Source organism: Podarcis melisellensis, assembly GCF_964234715.1.
Source record: "Podarcis melisellensis genome assembly, chromosome: 6".
Classification (NCBI taxonomy): domain Eukaryota; kingdom Metazoa; phylum Chordata; class Lepidosauria; order Squamata; family Lacertidae; genus Podarcis; species Podarcis melisellensis.
This window is the reverse complement of record NC_138538.1, coordinates 98,145,807-98,166,581: the sequence shown is the minus strand read 5'-3', so window position 1 is coordinate 98,166,581 and position 20,775 is coordinate 98,145,807. Positions and strand designations below refer to the sequence as shown.

Below are 20,775 nucleotides of genomic sequence, written 5' to 3'. Positions count from 1 at the left end.
ATCAGTCGGGCAGGGCTTACTGGGCAGTAGCCTCGTGGATGATTCACAGCTTCATGTGGCAACAAACCTCTCGACAGAAACAGGGGCGGGTCTCTTCATGCTTCCTGATTGCATCTGGGATGTTGGTGTCGCCACAGACAGGCCTCTCTGAGCATATGGGCCTCAGTATCACTTGCCCACTTGGCATATCTTGTCAGGGATATGGGGGGTGTATGTGCCCCTTCTCCACCATAGGGAGAGGCTAAACAGCAAGATCATGACATGAGGCAGTTTTCATGGAAATGGAGCCTAGTGTGTTTCAACACACCACCCACGGTACTCTAAAGCTGTTGGTCGAAGCCTTGCTGCCTTTTGAGCCAGCTCTGCAGACAACCTTCACAAGTGGTGCCATAGTCCTGCTCCCGACCAAGACATCAGGAAGCCTGGCATCCACTGCTGGGTGAAGTCCTGGCTCTATTTGGTTCATTAACCAAAGGCAAAACGAGGCATTTTTTCTGCCCAAAGACTCAGCTTGGCACACCCCCCCCACTCATGTTTGCATACACAGGCATGTGTTATCTGAATGCAAAGTTTTATGTAATATTTTTATTCATTCCTTGTGTTTTCTTTCAGTCCCCTTCCTCTTACGTTAGAAAGGCAGGGGCGGGGATATGCACCGAGGCAATACCACCTCCGCCCCAAAGAAAAGGAGTAAAGAGCAGGCCAAGTTGCCAAATTCCTCTGAGCCTCTGAAGTGACTTTTACTTCACATTTTTCTGTAGCACCATTTCTCTCCCCCCCCCCCTTCACATATTGCAAAGGAAAGCAGCCCCCACTTCTCCCCACATCCAGGAGCTCTGCATGTCATGCACTTCCCACAGGAAAGGCTCTCCTCAGCACCAAGATATAAATATAATAACAATAGAGATTGTGAAAATCATTAGGCACATACCAGAGAGGAAGTCCTCTTGAAAAGAGAGACTTTCTGTTCTTCACCTGGCAACGGCTTTTCCACCTGCCTTGCCCGACCCTCCCAGACCAGGACTTTACTTCTGAGTAAAAAGCATAATAAGGGACGTGGGTGGCACTGTGGATTAAACCACAGAGCCTAGGACTTGCCAATCAGAAGGTCGGCGGTTCGAATCCCCGTGACGGGGTAAGCTCCCATTGCTTGGTCCCCGCTCCTGCCAACCTGGCAGTTCGAAAGCACGTCGAAGTGCAGGTAGATAAATAGGTACCACTCTGGTGGGAAGGTAAACGGCGTTTCCGTGCGCTGCTCTGGTTTGCCAGAAGCGGCTTAGTCATGCTGGCCACATGAGCTGTACCATTGAATTCAGTGGGACTTGTTTCTGAGTAGACATATAAAGGCTTGCAGTGTAAGGCTCAGCTTACAATAAAGGAATAAACACGCCAAGAGTTTCCTAAAAATTTGCTGGCTGCAAATTCTTAAAAAGAATTTAAAGTGGACTGGAGGGGGAAGTCTGATCTCTCTACCTCTTTTAATTGATCTCTGAGATGGAGAGCGGAGGGGAAGGGAAAAGAAGGCAAAGGTTGGTCCAAGCCCTTCCTAATACCCACAACACTCCAGGCATGGAAGGGAGAGGTCTGGGTCATTCACAAGACCAGGAGACAATCTGGTGCGTATCTGATGTAAACTTCTATCATGTCACCTCTTCTTCCTTGCCTAAACCAAAAAGTCCCTAATGCTGCAACCTGTCCTCAGAGGGGAGTCACTGAAGCTTTTCCAACTCTATAACATTTTTGAGGTGAGGCAATCAGAACAATACATAGTATTCCAAATGCAGTCGCACTATAGATCTGTAGAACAGCATTATGATATCAGCAGTTTCATTTTCAATTCCTTTTCTAATGATCCCTAGCATGGAATTTGCTCTTTTTTAAGGTACTGGGATCTGCCCTACAAAGTCTGCTGTTAAGACTCTGCAAAGAAGTAATTTGGCTTCTCTGCAATAAGGAGATTGCAGAGAAGCTACCTGTTAAAAATGCAACAACACTTGATTAGTTGTTACAAAGAATCTGGCTGCCACAGAGGGCCTTTCACCAGCTCAAGCACCAAACAGGGAAAAGGAACATTCTCTTCTGGACTCTCATTGAAACTAACCAGCCTGGAACACTGCGCTTCCCAACGCAGCTCTGCCATAATGGGGTTTCCTTGCCACTGTTCGGCATGAAAACGCCAACTTGAGCGTTTTTAAAAAAGCCAATTACCCAAACATTACGCTCCTAGGAAATACACAGAGTGCAGTGGGGAAATTAATATAGTTGCATGGCCCCTTACAATACACAGAATACATCGTGACTAACAGCACCATCCTGCACATTCCATGCACATAAACGAGGAAATTCATGGTTGAACTCTCACCTATCATAAACTTGCTAGGTGATCTTTGGGGCAGGGGGAACATTACTCCCCCCCCCGTCTGCCTCTGCCTCCACATTTGCAATATGAAGAAATTTATATGGATTAAGAGCCTTAGCCCACTGTCCATTGTGTGTCAACCTGGCAGCCTGCCCAGTGTCACCTCCTCCTCACCTGCCCACAACTCTACCAGCTCCCCACAGGTACATTGCAAAGATAGGTGGGCAGGTGGGTATTAGAGAGCAAGGCAAGGGGGGGTGGGAGAAGGAAATGGCAGAAACAGATGACAGACAGTGGCGGAGCTTCATGCTCCGGCACCGGGGGGGGGTGGCGGAGAGCAGGCGGGGCTGGTGCACATCCCGGGGGCATGATGCGGCACACTGCCTGTGGGGGCGTGGTGCCCAGGGCGGGAGGGGGGCAGCCACGATGGTGCTGCCGAGGGCGGGGCGCTCCCCCCCCCACTCCTCTTCCTCCGCCAGTGCAGACAGAGTGACTGAGGCTGAGTGTGAGGGAAGCAGGTTTGGACAAAGCTGTCAGTTTTGATTTCTCATTTTGATTTCTCCCTTCTTAAGTTCATTTCACTACAGTTCTCTATCAACTGGCAATTGTTTCTCTTTCCTTTTAAGTCCTCAAAAATTCATCAGGATTTTAGTGCTGCAGTTCCCCTAACAAACACATTTTAATGCAAGTAGAAGGTTGCTGCAAGGATTACGGAAATAATATATGTGAAGCAATTTGGGCATTCTAGAAACAGTTTGTGAATGCTAATTGTTAAAAGTATTAATTGCCATTTCTTCTAATCATTTGGTGGAAGAAGTTGATACTATTTTGTTGCTTTAATTGAGCATGTTCCAGATAAGCAGTTTATAGTGCAATTCCGTGCAGGTTTCTGTTTGGAAGCAATTCGCGCTGAGTTCAATGGGAAGAAGACACAGCTACTAAACCAAAATCATAAGAGTATGTTTTTTAAAAAAACAAGAGAGATACGTACTGAAGAAGGTTAACTAAAGTGTTTAAAGTGCGTCTGCTTGTCCTTATTATAGATTAACTGCAGGACAAACACACACAGCCACTTTTACCCTCAGGATCCATTTATGCTTATGGTGGTGGAGATGGAGGGAGGAGAGAGAGGAAGCCGGCAGCTTATCTCAGGTGTGTGGTCTGGCATGGACTAAACCCAAGATGCACCCTCACACTACTCAGGCATATTCAACATCTCTGAAATCCTGGGAGTGGGGCTGAGTAAAAACTTTGGTGCACATCCTAACTTTCTCTTTTTTAATATGGCATTTTATTTTATTTTTTTATTTACTGAGGAATATTTATACACCGCCCACTAACCAAAGTTTTCAAGGCTGCTTATATCAAATAACAATTACAATAGATGGCAATACAGTAGTCACTGCTGAGGAGTGCAGGTCCCTGTTCTTCTTATTCCATGGCATCTCAGCAAATGCCCTAGCAGCTCCCTATAAGGCAAAATAAGGGTTATGTTTTTTACTATGGACCAGTATCAGAAAATCACTACTGTTAAATAGGGGAAGTTGGGATCTGAGCCCCACATTGGAGGGCGTTGGACTAGATGACCCCTGTGGTCCCTTCCAATTCTATGATTCTATGATGATGCTACTACAGTGGTACCTCAGGTTACATACGCTTCAGGTTACAGACTCCGCTAACCCAGAAATATTGCTTCAGGTTAAGAACTTTGCTTCAGGATAAGAACAGAAATCGGGCTCCAGCAGAGCGGTGGCAGCAGGAGGCCCCATTAGCTAAAGTGGTGCTTCAGGTTAAGAACAGTTTCAGGTTACGAACCGACCTCCGGAACGAATTAAGTACTTAACCCGAGGTACCACTGTATTATAAATCTTATAATAGAAGAAAAGAGGAGACAGTGGATAGGATGATGGAAGGAGCAAGGAAGAGAGAGAGACCACCATTCACCCTATCTTTCGAGGGGCAGAGAATTACCGGTAATATAACTGGCTGGTGTCTCCCTATAAAGACAGATTGTGGCTGGAAAAGCACCAATTGTGTCATCGTGGAGCTTGGAGGGAGGGCTTAGGATGAGACAAAGCAGGCTGCTTGATTTTGGCAAGCTGGACCCGACCTGAATAATAGGCAGCAAAGCCACAGCTGTGTTTCTGGAGGTGCCTCTGGCCATTGACCAGGCAGCACAAACAAGCGTCCTCCCCCACCCAAACCAGCCTGCAGAATGAATGAATGAATGAATGAATCGCCTAGAAAGAGAAGAGAAGGCAGGAGACAATAATATCCTCAGCCAATGCAAGGCAGAGGGAGTGTGGACAGTAAGAATCTGTGTGTAAGAATAAGCAAATTCTCATTTGAAGACAGCCCTTAAAAATTGCAGTGATTTGTTGCAAGTAGGCAGAGGATAGATAAACCCTCTAACCACTTCTATAAACTATTTGTCATCCAGCCATGGCTGTTTGCTGACATGCAGCCCCCCCCTTCAATCTTTTCCCCCTGGGGGAAGTATTGCCCCTGACCCGCTTTCACTACATTCTATGCTTCACGTTAGCATTGGCTAAATATATTATGACACTTTATTTATCCTGGTCCACAGCTTTGAAGCATCTTCTATTCCCGTTCTTCCTCCCCTGGGAACTAACTATACACGTATATCATAGATGATGGCTCTTAGTTACATGACATACTAATACTAATCCTAATAATATGTTTTATTTTCCAGTTCCTTTTACCCTAGAGGCATATGTTATGAGTAGCACACACAACGTTCTGCTTGTATAATCAAAAAGGCACATCAGTCATGACACTGCAAGAGACACTTTAATTGCAAATATATTTTCGATTAATAATGAAAAGCTTCGCTAAATCTCCATTAAACAGCAATAAACATGTCTTAAAAGGTTGAGTTTCATACTGCTTTGTTCTGTGCAGAAGTAATTTTTAAAAGATAATGTCAAGTAATGTGTTTAGTCTTTTCATAATGCCTCCTGAGAGGCTGAGGGGCTGCATCCTTGAAGCTCTGCTCCGCTTCTCCTTGCAACCCTTGGGGCCAAAATGGGGCCAGCCCCCATCCAAAAGGGGGGAAATTGGGCCCTAAAGACTCAGAGAGACGCTTATATGTCACCAAACACGGCACATGAGAGATAGTTCACAGAGGTAAGAAAGGACTCCTCTGTCCATTCTCTGCAGTGATGGGCTTACTAGGGCCGGAGAGGCCAACCTGTGGCTTTGCAGATGTTGTTGGACCAACACCCATCAGCCCCAGCCACCATGACCAGCAGTCAAGGAGGGCTACCACCTGGTGGTGGGCCAAAAGCTTAGCCAGCCCTGCACTAAAGGATGCACATCATTGGAGCTAATCCTTCCACACGCAGGCCACACAGTGCCCTTTCCCTGCATGGACATGTGCTGAAGTAGCCCTTTCAGATTATTCCATCTTGATGGTCAAAAGGTATCCAAACAGAAGGAGAATAGGGATTTGACTATGTATGCTCCACATTTTGCTCCCACCTGCAAAGATCCATTATGATTTAAAAGGGGGGACACTTAGCCCATCTTTGCCACCAAAGGAATCTGTGGGAGCAGGAATGGTCTCCAAGAAGGTGTGCTTTTGGATGCATGTGTGTACACAGAGGCCAATTCCTCCCCTGGGAAGATTATTTAAGGCACAAAGACATAGGCCTCCTTTTCCATAATCAGGAATATCTCAGGGGCAAATTAGTGGTGAAGTGTCAAAGCAGGCCTCTCCAGGTTTTAATTATTGCAAATTAAGTAAACACATGAGGAGGATGTGTTTACTATCTACAAGTGGGAGAGGAAACTTGTGAAGCAGGGAGCATTCTGTCCTCGCAGATACGATCCCTGTCTTTTAGAATGCTGAATTTCCAGGGCTCTGTGCAGGAGGGCCCCCACTTCTCAAGTTCAACCTCCAACTTGTGGAGGGCAATTGGGGGCTGGGCCTGAATGTGAAAACAATTAACATGGATGTTTTTTGTTATGTACATACAGTGAGTGGGGGAAGTATTTGATCCCCTGCTAAATTTGCCCGTTTGCCCTCTGACGAAGAAATGACCAGTCCCTAATTTTAATGGTAGGTTTATTGTAGCTGTGAGAGACAGAATAACAACAGGAAAACCCCCAGAAACCCAGAAGACAAAAGTCAGATATTGATGTGCATTATAATGAGTGAAATAAGTATTTGATCCCCTATCAACCAGCCAGATGTCAGGCTACCTGGTATCTTCACTGTATGTAAGGAGCTGAGATTAGAAGCACCTGCTGTAAGGGAGAGGTCTTGCCTGTAATCCCAGCTCATTGCAGTACCTGTACAAAAGACACCTGTCGACAGAAGCAATCAATCCAGCAGATTCCAAAGTAGCCACCATGACCAAGACCAAAGAGCTGTCCAAGGATGTCAGGGAAAAGATTGTAGACCTGCACAAGGCTGGACTGGGATACAAGACTTGTCAGGGGACTGCCATTGGAACAGGGGAGGGAGGCAGGGGAGCCGTTGGGAGACAGAGAGCCTCCGAGCAGTTCCTATTCCAGTGAGGGGAAAAGCCACACCTCCAATGGAGAAGAGAGGGAAGGGGCCAACCAAGGTGGGAAAGGGCTCGAGGATGCTGCTGAGAGCCCCAGTACCTCACCTAGCCGGGCTGGCCAGGAGGGACGCACGCCACTTCCGTCGCCCAGCTTGTGCAGAGGGGTGAAATGCAAGGAGGGGAAGCAGAGGCTTGGGGTGTTGAACTTCTTATGTTGGGGGAAAAGCCGGAAGGGGCCACTCCCGGATTCTGCAAGTGACTAAGATGGACATGAACTTTGTGTATCTGCACTGTAAATAGTTTGCACAATAAAACCTGTAAAAGACAGGTCAGAGTCCTGCCTGGTTACTCACAAGCAACCACCACACAGCATCTGACAAGTCTATTGCCAAGCAGCTTGGTGAGAAGGTGACAACAGTTGGTGAAATAATTTGCAAATGGAAGAAACACAAAATAACTGTCAACCCTCCTCGGTCTGGGGCTCCATGCAAGAATTAGTCTCATGGAGTTGCAATGATAATGAGACTGGTGATGAAGCAGCCCCGAACTACATGGGGGGAACTTGTAAATGATCTCAGGGCAGCTGGAACCATAGTGGTGGCCCGCTGGAATGTGGAGTTAACCAGGGCTATTGACTGTCTGGCTCCAAAGCGCCCTCTCTGATTGCATGGAGCCCGGACAGCCTCGTGGTTTTCCACGGATCTGAGGGCAATGAAACAATCGTTGAGACGGCTAGAGCGCCGGTGGCGGAAAACTCATTCTGAATCAGACAGGACACGGGTTAGAGCTCAGTGTCGAGCCTACCAAGTGGTGGTAGTGACGGCGAATAAGACTTTCTTCACCGCCTCTATTGCATGTGCAGAAAATAGCAGTAGGAGACTTTTTCAGGTGGTTCGGAATTTAGCGGAACCACCTGCTACATTGGGGCCCAGTATGGGCCACATGATCTCCTGCAATGATTTTGCAAAGTTTTTTGCAGATAAAGTTGCTCAGATTCGGGAAGAAGTAGACTCCACCGTGGGAGCAGGGCTGGGGCAGGAGAGTGCTAGAGGATGTGGACAGGCTGCTTGGCCAAGTGAAACCAACCACCTGTCTCCTTGATCCTTGCCCATCCTAGCTTATAAAAGCTAGCCGGGAAGGACTGGGCGATGGGCTTCGTGGGGTGGTGAATGCTTCCCTCTGTGAGGGAGCCTTTCCAAACGCGCTGAAAGAGGCAGTCATTAAGCCGCTTCTTAAAAAACCATCTTTAGATGCTGCCAATATGGCCAACTATCGCCCAGTCTCAAATCTACCATTCTTGGGCAAGGTGATTGAGCGGGTGGTTGCCAAACAATTCCAAGCACGCCTGGAGGCTGCAGACCATTTGGATCACTTCCAATCGGGATTCAGGCCTCATCATGGGACTGAAACTGCCTTGGTCGCACTGGTTGATGATCTCTTGAGGGGCTGGGAGTGAGGGGCACTGTCATACAGTTGTTCCACTCCTTCCTCCTGGGCCATGTTCAGAAAGTGGTGGTGGGGGATGAGTGTTCAGACTCCTGGGCTCTCACTTGTGAGGTGCCTCAGGGTTCTGTCCTCTCCCCCATGCTTTTCAACATCTACATGCAGCCGCTGGGAGAGATCATCAGGGGGTTTGGGCTGGGTATTCATCAATATGCAGATGATACCCAGCTCTACCTCTCTTTCAAATCAGAACTGTGAAGGTCCTATGTGAGTGTCTGGAGGCGGTTGGAGGATGGATGGTGGCTAACAGATTGAGGTTGAATCCTGTCAAGACAGAAGTACTGCTTTTGGGGGACAGGAGGCGGGCAGGTGTGGAGGACTCCCTGGTTCTGAATGGGGTAACTGTGCCCCTGAAGGACCAGGTGCGCAGCCTGGGAATCATTTTGGACTCACAGCTGTCCATGAAGGCACAGGTCAAATCTGTGTCCAGGGCAGCTGTTTACCATCTCCATCTGGTACGCAGGCTAAGACTCTATCTGCCCCCAGCTTGCCTTGCCAGAGTGGTGCATGCTCTGGTTATCTCCCGCTTGGACTACTGCAATGCACTTTACGTGGGGCTACCTTTGAAGGTGACCCGGAAACTACAACTAATCCAGAACGTGACAGCTAGACTGGTGACTGGAAGCAGCTGCCGAGACCGTATAACACCGGTCTTGAAAGACCTACACTGGCTCCCAGTATGTCCCAGCACAATTCAAAGTGTTGGTGCTGACCTTTAAAGTCCTAAATGGCCTCGATTCAGTATATCTGAAGGAGCGTCTCCACCCCCATCCTTCTACCCCGACACTGAGGTCCAGCACCGAGGGCCTTCTGGCCGTTCCCTCACTGTTAGAAGCCAAGTTACAGGGAACCAGGCAGAGGGCCTTCTCAGTAGTGGTGCCCTCCCTGTGGAACGCCCTCCCACCAGATGTCAAAGAGAACAACAACTACCAGACTTTTAGAAGACATTGGGGGGCCACTAGGGGGCGCATTGGAAGATGGCCGACAATACCATCTCTCCGACCCACACAGGGTAATTAAGAAGCTGTTATGGGAGTAGGCCGCCTCCCTTGTTGCCCCAAGGAAATGGGGAACACTGCCCTTGCCTGCTGTGCCCATAAATCACCCCCTAATTCAAAAGAAGGGGATGAGGACCCTAGGCAGAATGCCCCTGTGTGGACATCGGCTCTCCTGGACGCTGTCTCTGATCGCGCACTAGTTGCAGCAATTTGGAATAATTAATTACAAAAGAAGCAAATGCACATTTTTCAAGTGAAGAAGGGGAGTGAAGTCTGCTAATTTAAGTGACCTCTGCGAAAGAAGACGACGGGCTGGAGAAACAGGAATATTTTACGACGAAGATACACCAAAGGCGGGATATGTTGACAACGGGGCTGAATGGGGGGGGGACCTTTTTTACTTTCCTTCCTTATGATTTACAAGACCCCCTCCTCATTAGAATCATCGGTTGAACTGACCCAAGCAGGATGATTAAGGTCTGTGTGGAGATAAACTTTAACCAAAAGTATGCTTTATGGAGACCGAGAAGCAATAAGAGCTTTTGGGAATGGCGCAGCAATTAATTCGGAGTCGCCATCTTGCCAAAGGATTTATAGCCAGGAGAAAGAATGGACTTGGTTTTCAGACTGCATTCCTAGTGAATCTCCTCAGAGGTTTTGAGAAAGGAGGCAGATTGGTGAAGATTAATGATGCTAAGACTGTTTTGATGTATGGAAGTGATGTTATATGGAAAACGTCTGGATATGGCTACTGGATAAAAAAAAAAATATCCACGCAGGATTACAAAATGTTCTAACCAGCTTGCGGAGATTATCAGAGGTCACAAAGAGAAAGGAAAAATATATGAAAATAACAACAAGAGATGTGGAAAAATAATAAGAAAGGACTGGATAGTACTGTGAACATCATAAGGTTAGATTTGTGGACATTAAAACAGCAGCAAGAAGCAAGAAGTTGATTGGATCCCTTCGGAACTTGAAATATGGGTACCCCCAACAAAAATTTAAAATTCGTCTGTGTAATTTGGAATTTATGTAATTTGGTTTGATTTGATGTGATTGGTCGGTTAATAAAAAATTATTCTTAAAAAAAAAAATAGAAGACATCTGAAGGCAGCCCTGTTTAGGGAAGCTTTTAATGTTTGATGTATTACTGTATTTTAAATTTTTTCTTTAATTCCATTAAAAATCTGTGGAGGGAGCTGAATGTTCGAGTAGCTACACATCAGCCTCGAAATCTTACTGACTTAGAGAGGACCTGCAAAGAGGAGTGGGACAAAATACCTCCTGATATGTGTGCAAACCTGGTGGCTACCTACAAGAAACATCTGACCTGTGTAATTGTCAACAAGGGTTTTGCCACCAATTACTAAGTCATCTTATGCAAAGGGATCAAATACTTATTTCACTCATTATAATGCACATCAATCTCTGACTTGTCTTCTGGGTTTCTGGGGTTTTTTCCCTGTTGTTATAATGTTTTTCACAGCTACAGTAAACCTACCATTAAAATTATGGACTGGTCATTTCTTCGTCAGAGGGGAAACGGGCAAATTTAGCAGGGGATCAAATACTTCCCCCCCCCTCACTGTAGATTGTCTCCAACAGTGTAGTGAGAATTTGCCTTAAAGTGAAAATTGTGGCTTCAGAGAGGGAGTTTCATAGAATCATAGAGTTGGAAGAGACCACAAGGGGCATCGAGTCCAACCCCCTGCCAAGCAGGAAACACCATCAGATGAATTTTAACAGGGAGAAATGTAAAGTATTGCACTTGGGCAAAAAAAATGAGAGGCACAAATAGAAGATGGGTGACACCTGGCTTGAGAGCAGTACATGTGAAAAGGATCTAGGAGTCTTGGTTGACCACAAACTTGACATGAGCCAACAGTGTGACGCGGCAGCTAAAAAAGCCAATGCAATTCTGGGCTGCATCAATAGGAGTATAGCATCTAGATCAAGGGAAGTAATAGTGCCACTGTATTCTGCTCTGGTCAGACCTCACCTGGAGTACTGTGTCCAGTTCTGGGCACCACAGTTCAAGAAGGACACTGACAAACTGGAACGTGTCCAGAGGAGGGCAACCCAAATGGTCAAAGGCCTGGAAACGATGCCTTTTGAGGAACGGCTAAGGGAGCTGGGCATGTTTAGCCTGGAGAAGAGGAGGTGAAGGGGTGATATGATAGCCATGTTCAAATATATAAAGGGATGTCACATAGAGTGGGAGAAAGGTTGTTTTCTGCTGCTCCAGAGAAGCGGACACGGAGCAATGGATCCAAACTACAAGAAAGAAGATTCCACCTAAACATTAGGAAGAACTTGCTGACAGTAAGAGCTGTTCGACAGTGGACTTTGCTGCCAAGGAGTGTGGTGGAGTCTCCTTTTTTGGAGGTCTTTAAGCAGAGGCTTGACAACCATATGTCAGGAGTGCTCTGATGGTGTTTCCTGCTTGTCAGGGGGTTGGACTCGATGGCCCTTGTGGTCTCTTCCAACTCTATGATTCTATGATTCTATAATGTTTGAAAGATCACTGGCTGCTTTATACACCGTGGCCCCGTTTGTTCCCTTCACATTAATTGTAACTATTAAAATATTGTGATCTGCAATTTAAAATATTTCGCTGGAAACTGTTGCCATGTGCATTACATCTAAATCATTAGTGATACTAAGGCCTTATTCTTCCCTGGGGTGACTGAATAGACCAGTCGCGATGAGAACAGCATATGCTCAAATGCAGGTACATTTACAGTTGAATGGGTCAAAACCTACCTATATGGATAAATGGAACGAATAATTTTCTCATCAGTTAATGGAAGTGGATTGAAAAGAATATATGGATTGTGGGAGAATTTGTGATCTGCAAAGCCAACTGCAGCGCACCAGTCATGCATTGCAGCTCACCAGGTGATCATAAAGCTGTCCATGTTACCTGCCTGGGATGGCAAAAGCTCTGTGTACATGACTGGTGGGTTGTGCTAAGCATGGTAGGTGACAAGCTTTGAGGCCAATGATAAAGTCATCTGAATTGTCAAGGGACTGTCAAAGGAATGTGCAAGGCATATAGTTAACTCTTTATTGTCAAAGTCAACACTTATAGTAGTTTCCATGGATCCAAATACCATCCATACCCATTTAGTGTCTCAGCAACTATTCCCAGGTCTATGGAGCAGTTGCAGCAAGAGGGACCATGCATCCTCCACCGGCTTATGCATCTTCCCCCAATGGACTATGCGCACACAACCAGAGACTACACCTGCGTTGAAGCTTCTTCTTCTTCCTCCTTCAGTTCTCTCCTGGTTCTAGGAGATAGTGGTGCAGGAGAGAATGGATGTCATGGACTGGCTGATGCAGAGGAATGCTGGGAAGAACCAGCTGGGGAACCCCCAAGGCACAAGGGAAGAAGGTTCAGAGCCTGGGGACTGGTGGTGGAACAACAAGGAGTGATCGCAGGGACCATACATGATGACTTAGGCTTGCTGGCTGGAGCTGATATTTGGAGAGCACCAGGTTGGGCAAGGCTGACCTAGAATAATGGAACAGCTACCAAGACTGGAACAGATCTCTTTATGTTTAGAAGCCATGAGCAGACTATAAAAAGTAAAAATCCTGTAGCTGACCAGACACTGAGCCACTTACTTTCTGTGGATGTCCCATCATGGATCCACTGCCATTCGCCATCTTAGCTGAAATAACAGCAATCTATCCAATGAAACCATAGGCAGAAAACCACAAAAAACTGGCTGAGATGTTACCTATCCCGCTACAATGTCAGTCCATGCCCTATATTGCCTCAGGCCTCCTTGTTAGATCACTGCTTGCTTCTCCCCACTCTGAGCAGGCCATCTCTGAGTCACAAGGAAATGGTCACTGTGACATCAACAAGGTTGATAGGGTAAGCAAGCATATCTTGTCTCTTCCTATGAATTTGCAGCATTAGGCAGAAGACGCTCTTCCCAGGCAGGAATCGCTTGGAGTTGCCAGGGTAGGCTAAAGCTGCCAGATCCAAAATGCTGTGTGTACCTTTTAAAGTGCCAAGGAAACAGAAGACAACACTGCCATAGCTTTTGGGTCATTTAAGCATTTTAATATTTTGTTTATTTTATCTTATGAAACAGGATTTATATACTGATTAATCATCAAAATCCCTAAGCGGTTTACATACAACGCATATTGATTATGTTGGGGGAGAGTGGGATGCAAATGCACTCTCTTTGGAGTCACAATCATTCATCACTCAATTTGCTTTCAGTGAAGTGTCGATACACTTTTTCTTAATTGCGGACTCTTAATTTTTTATTTTAGTACTTGTAATATTTAGTGCTTGTAATATTTTTTAATGATGTTTTAGTTTTAATTTTTTATGATGCTGTTGCTTCAAGTTGTTGAACAGAGCCTTGGTTTCTTTACAGAAAGTCGGTATAAAATATTAACCATTAATAAATCTCCTGTGGGAGTCAGGAAGACTAAAATGTGGCAGTAGTTGTCTAGGATGGACAAGTCCAAAGAGGGTCTCCCCCTCTTTTCCTCCCTTGAAAATACTATGGGGATTCTGTTATTGTTCCAGCCAACTCACTGCCTTTAGTTTTTCTACCTGAGCCAAGGGAGATGGTGGTGTGGCGCTCCTCAGGAGAGTGGTTCCAGGGGACCTGAACATTCGTGCTGAGGCCACTTTGTCTAGGGTGCTTCGCAGTGGCGTAGCGTGGGGGGTGCAAGGGGTGCCAGCCGCACCGGGCGCAACATTTTTGGGGGCGCACTCGGAGCTCTCTGCCCCTACCTGGTCCTGGTGGCTCACTCTCTCTCACACAGTGCAGGCTGCGAAGGAAAGGACGAGGCTGCGCGCTCCCCAGCCCAGGCGCCGCCTTCTGCGCGCACACTCGCTTGCCGCTAGAAGCCCTGCAGAAAAGGCCGTCGGGTGCAGGAGCGGCGCCGACGTCGCGCTTCCCGGAGGGGGCGCGTCGCCCGGCATTGGCGCGCGTTTGGGCGGGCTGCGGAGGGCGCGAGCGCTGCGTGCGCCCCAGGAGGCCGGCGAGGGCGGGAAAGTGGGCGGCTCGCTCCTCCCGTGCGCCCGAAGGGGCTTTTTTGGCGGTTCCCCCGCTGCTACGAAGTCCTAAGCAACGAGAAGGAAAGCGCCTCATGAGCATAGCACTGGAGGGTGAGTCTCAACTTTTCTGGACGAGCACTCAATGTGTTGCAGATATTAAGCATAAGAAACGCTCCTCATTGTCCACACCCATAAAAATATTCATTTATTTTTTTTATAAATATTTTATTAAATTTTCAAATACATAATACAAGATCCCTACACCAAAAAGCCAGAACCAAAATACCAAAGAGCCATATAGAAAGAAAGAAATAAAAAAGAAAAAAGAAAAAAGAGAAAAATATAGCCAACCATTCAGTACAACTTTTCTTATATAACTGATTGGACTTCCTCACATCTCCTTACCCTGCATTATTTATAATAAGAATGTCAGCAAATTATTACCTTGTTTCATACCTTATTTTGTACTTTCCAAATATTATACTTCTAAATTTAAAACAATTTTTATCAATTGCTCATACCTTAAAATTAAACGTAGTGTTGCCTTAAATTTCGACCTTTTCTTACTTATAACTTAATTCAGTGGCGTAGCGTGGGGGGTGCAGGAGGGCCGGCCGCACCGGGCGCAACATCTGGGGGTTAGGGAAATCCACATGTTAGGGGGCGCAAATCCATGGGTTAGGGGGCGCAAATTACTTGCCTTGCCCTGGGTGCTGATAACCCACGCTACGCATTTTTTGTTTAGTCTGCCTTAAAATGCTTGCCTCCTCTCTCTACCCCTGTAGCAATGAACTGATCACACACTGTTACGTAAGTATAAAAGCTTTGCTTACTAAATCCAAAGGTCTGATTCCTGCATTGTTCCATGCAGCAGCAAGGAGAACAAGGGTTGACTACTCTTAGGTGCAAATACGCAATCTTAACTTTGAGCAAATTCAAACGCATCTGTCCTGGTGGATTATTTGGCAAGAAGAGAGTACGAAGAAGGAAGAGAAGCAGCTTCACTTCCTCTCTCGTGGACGTAATGGAACATGACCTAGCTGAGTCTAAGAGTAGAACTTTATTTCCTTAACCCCTTAATGCACTAACTAGCACTCATGCATAGCTATGTATGACAGGGTACAGCATGAAGACAGACTCTGCACATGTATTCAACTCTGAATTGTCAAATTGTGTTATTATTGTTATTATGGTTTTTGTTGTATGTGTCTTTTGCGGTTGGTGTTTGTATTGAAAAAAATGATTAAATAATTCTTTTAAAGAAAGAGGTTGACTAGCTGACTCCAGAAAATGACAAATGCTTCTTTACAGGAGGAAGTTGTCTCAGTTGCCTTAAAAGAGGCCGCTTTTGAAGATGACTTCCCTGGTTGGTCAACCACAAATACCCCTTTCTTGGGCAAAGTGCTCAAGTGGGTGCTATCCATACCAGACCTTCCCTAGATACATTGCAATCTGGTTTTGCACCCAATCTGAGGTGCTGCTGTTCACCTTTAAAGCTCTGCATATCTGGTTCTTCACCAACTGCCCATGCATAGTTGCCATCTTTGCAGGCCTTTATCTAGATCATTGGAGGTGAACTGTGAGGCAGCCAAGGAGAAGGAGCTCTCAGCCCTGTAGCTGCTCCACATGGCCCTGGGTGTGAGCTCTGTGAAAGGCCTTTGTGCAGTGGGAACTGGTTTTCCATGGCTTCATCAAACACCATTTAGACTCAGCTGCCCCCTGCCTCCCCTTGCCTATGTTTATGGGGGGGGCACAGAAAGGAAACAAGGTGAGAAGGGAACTGTGGGAAGGTTGGGGAAAACTGATTTAGAGTACACCTTAAGTTGCAAAAGGAATGGGGGACTTTTGCTCTGAGAGATAAAAGCCTTACCAGAAGTCATGGGGGGGGGGATCAGAAGCTGCTGATCAGCTGCTAGACGACCACATCCATGTGAGCAGATCTCCAGGGGCAACTACCCCATGTACAGGCAAGAAAAGAGAACGAAATGATCCCCTGAGGTAGCCTCTGCCTTAGGAATCTCAGAACGACAAACCAGACTAAACACTGACCTCCCCACTTCCCCCCACCCTAGTAATATAAGCAAAGACACGACAGGAAAACTTGGTATTTTGCCAAGCCTGCTAATTGGTTTCTCTGCAATTTAGAAACAAATGGCCTGGGTGCAACTGAAAACCAAATTGTTAAGCTTGGCGCAGCAGCTGCACTCAGCTCTGCTCCCTCCCATCAAGCCTGTTTCTTCCTGCAGGGTGCTTTGCCTCTCTGTAGCCAAAGAACCATCTAGAAGCAGCAGTATCTCATCAGCTCTCCTGAATGCTGAAAACTTGCAGTCAGTGGACGCAGGAAGACACCGAGAGAAGGGTGTAGAGTAGGCATGGGAATCGTTTTTTGATTCAGAGGGTCACTTTCCTTCTGAAGGAATTGATCAGGAGTTGCATACTGGCAGTGAGTGAGTGGGAGGGTCAAAGCCTAGCAGAGTGGCATGGGGGGGCACAGGGGTGGTTGCCCCCAGTGCAGCTGTTAGGGGAGGCAAAACTTCAACTCCTGGTGCTGCCTCAATACAGCTGTGCACTTCTGTGGCTGGGCTCCATTTGAAAAAGGCTTCTCCATGTGAACCAGGAGTGACATTTGCAGGCAACAGAATGACTTTTTTCCTCTACAGCTGCAATCTCCTGGGTGACTCTGACACCATGAAGCAGTTGAATGCATACTCCGTCCATTTCCCTCCCTCCCACCCTGTTTCCTTGCTGCGCCGGGCACTGGCAACCCACACTACACCACTGGCCTAATGCAGGCAGGTCCAGTGCCCAGAGTGGCCAGGCCCAAAACAGACATGCACACGTCACATTCCACCACTCTGCCCCTCTCTCTCTCTCTCTCTCTCTCTCTCTCTCTCTCTCTCTCACACACACACACACACACACACACACACACACCTTCCATGCTGTGCACTCAGAAAGAGGCTTATTCTTCAGAGCTCAGCATGAAGAAAACACAGCAAACTGTCCATGGAGGAAGAGAACTATTTCATCTTCCATGGCCAGCTGTGTCAGAATGATGAAGCAGAACACTCTGTCCCCCCTCTGTCAGCCTGTTTGGCTTCTGTCCCAGCTGAGAAAGTGTCCGTTTATAGGACGGAAGCAGTTCAGGCTGCTAAGGCAGGGGTGGGGAAGCTGGTGCCGGACGCTCTGCTTCGCCAGCCAGATCACAGGTCATCTATGGAGGACACAAAGCAAACTCTCTGAGGGGTGTGGCCTGTGGAGCCCGGAGAGGGCCTGGGGAGAGTCCTGGCTTCTGCATTCAGCTCTCCTGACAGAGGCCCCTATGTTCACCCCGGGATTACACTGTAGTTAGGAATGGACCCCTCTCTCAGTTTCAATGCTCCCGACCCAGTTTCTCACTTCCCAATCTTAAATTCAGTTATCAACATTTCTACAGTAGTTTGTGGGTTTTCATTAGAAAAAAATACGTATGAAAATTAGCCAACCTTTTAGTGCAAACTTCTCCTAATGAACACATCTGTGTGTGCAGTTTTGACTGAAGTCCATATTTTTGCAAGCAATTTCAGCTAATATACTGCATTTTTTGCATGTTATTTTCACTAATAAATGCACATTTTCCCCCCACCCCAATATATGCATTTTTCTACATACTGGTTGGCTGGATAACTGCATTGCAACATTCAAAGAAGTGCAATTTGGGGAAGCTGGCTGCATTTGGGTAGTTTCTCATTCAAATGCAAAGAAAATGCAAAGAAAATCAAATTTATCTCCCCCTCCTCCCTAATTGTAGTACATAACACTCTTTGTCCCTGTTTGCGACATCAGCTAGGTGGATCTGCTTGATTCCTAAGATTCTAGATTATATGGCACAGAATGATGTTGTATTTGTCATGGGGAAAGAGACACAGATACAGATACAGTATGATTTTTCACCAGAGCTGCTCTCAGTGTTTGAAAGCAAGCAAGGGAAATGTAAGTATTCGAGCCACACAGAGGCCCTTAATCTTCCAGGAAGACAGTGGGCAGAACAAAATTAAAAAGCAGTTTGAGGATTCTTCTTGTTTTTCACATTCCAGGCAGATGATCTATTATTTGGCTGCTCTAAGAACGCAATAAGTTTCTGGGTAGATTGATGTTAATTGAATCACAGTTCAATTCTCTTTGTCCAGGGAAGCAATTTGTCTAGAACAGTTGTGTAAGGATTATAGATTGTGGCTTCAAGCTTTAATTGTTTTAGTCCAGGCACGAAAATAGTCGCTCACTTGGCCCCATGTGGCAAGTGAGAATTTCCTCCTGGCAACTTGGCTGGGAAACTTTTTGCAAAAAGGAGGTGCTTTCTTCAGGCCATTGATGTGCCTCAAATGAATATCGCCATTTATTCTGGACGGGGAGACTAAGAAAAATATAGAGAGACAGTAGCTTTTGTGGGCTAACATGCAAAGCAGTTTTACTTGGTGTCAGGGAACTGCCATCAGAGCAAGAAATGGAGGCAGGGCTACCCAGCGATGCCGGAGAGGGGACAAGCAGGGGGGGAAGGATTTCAGCGTAACACCCATAGAGCAGAGAGGGAGATGGAGGAATTGGTGACAGGGCTCCAAGACCCTTCCCCCGAAACTAGTGGAGAGAGCGCTGGGACGCCCCTGCCGTCCCCTTACTTGCGCAGATGCGTTCCGCGCAGAGAACATAGGAGGAGACTCAGGGTCAAACAGCTTCTATGCTGGAAGAGATTCAAGAGACGCCCACTCTCGGATTCTGCAAGTGACTAACAGGTCACGGAGGGCGAGCTCCGACCCTAAGCATGGTTGGGCAAGCAAACTAACTGAACTGAAGTAAGGTTACGCACAAGTAACCCCTCACAACCATTACACTTGGTTTTACAGATTTAGCTGATTAATTACAGAGCTGGCCCTAGCCAATTACATAGCTGGAAATTCCAGCCATAGTCGTTCTTAGGCTATTTTTATTCCGGGGTGTTACTCTAAAAGTGCCCATCATCACAGGGCCATAAAGTCACTGCAGAGCAAGAATGAGAGCCAAGGGCTACCCCACTTCATATGTTATTATCTGTGTTTTTAATGAACAAGGTGGCGGCAGAGCCTTGAAAAGAGGCCCCACAACTTCAGGTGCATCTGCAAAAGACTCTGTTTAGAAGCTATTTTTGGCATGCTAGCTGTATATCAATTAACCAATAATATTCAATGGACATTCATCAGTTGTGAGGGTCAGTGCCAGATTTATGTATAGGCTAAGTAGGCTGAAGCTTAGGGCCTCTGGATCTAGGGGGCCTCCCCCGCCCCCCAGCGGGCAGTCTCCCCTCTCCCAAAATTGCAAAGCCAAGACTTCATGTGAGGATATCTTAGAGAAAATGTCATTAAAATGCAATATAGATGGCACCTTACCCTGGCCAAATTGGCCAAAATGTGTAAGAACAGATCAGAGATGTGCTGGAGATGTAAAAAGGGGGTGGGCTCATATATGCACATGTGGTGGGAATGCGAGAAAATAAGAGAGTTTTGGAATATTATATATAATGAATTTTAAAAGATGTTCAAATTCCCATTTACAAAAAAACTCAGAAGCCTTCCTTCTAGGAATTATGTCTATAGAAATTAAGGAAAATGCTAGACCACTCTTCATGTATGCAACAGCAGCAGCCAGAATATTAGTGGCGAAGAACTGGAAAAGTGAGACTACCCCCACAAAGACCGAATGGCAGGTACAAATGATAGAATACATACAATTGGCAAAAATAACAGGGAGAGTTAGAGGACATACGATACAGAAGATTAACAAAGAATGGATAGTATTTAAAGAGTATTTGAGAAACTATTGTGATAACAAAAATCTCCTGGCAGATCTAGAATAATTCTTGTAAGTTACTGGTGATAAAAAATATTTTTTAAAAAAAGAATTGGAAAAACATAAAACAACAAGAAAGTACAATGTGTAAAAAAAACAAATTCAGATATAGTACAATGAGAACAATCGGAAGTTTATTTTAATAATTTCATTTATTTATCTTTTATCTTTTCTTTTCTTTCTTTTTTAAGCAAAGGTTGTGTATGTAGACTGAATATATGCAATATTACGCATATTGTGTATGTAAGTGTTGTTGTAAGTTCAAAACGAAGCAGGGTTTAGCACAGCGTGTGGGGACTCGGCGAGTGGGCGGCTCGGTTCAGGGGTGGCTCGTGGGCTGATTAAAGGCCCCCGTGGGCCTTAGGTTGCCTACTCCTGCTCTGTAGGCTTCACCAGGGGCAAAAAACATGGCCCCTCCCTGCCAGCTAGGGCTCTGTGGCTTCTAACAAACTCTGGTAAGTTTCAAACCAAGTCAGCTTATAGAAA

General features: G+C 46.2%; 1 protein-coding gene and 1 long non-coding RNA gene across 2 annotated transcripts in view; one reads left to right on the top strand and one right to left on the bottom strand.

The window, feature by feature from the left end:
• Nucleotides 1–20,775, bottom strand: part of TSEN15 (tRNA splicing endonuclease subunit 15) — a 306,977-nt gene that overhangs the window by 167,288 nt on the left and 118,914 nt on the right. The window lies entirely within an intron of this gene.
• Nucleotides 1–20,775, top strand: part of LOC309372014 — a 237,713-nt gene that overhangs the window by 184,012 nt on the left and 32,926 nt on the right. The window lies entirely within an intron of this gene.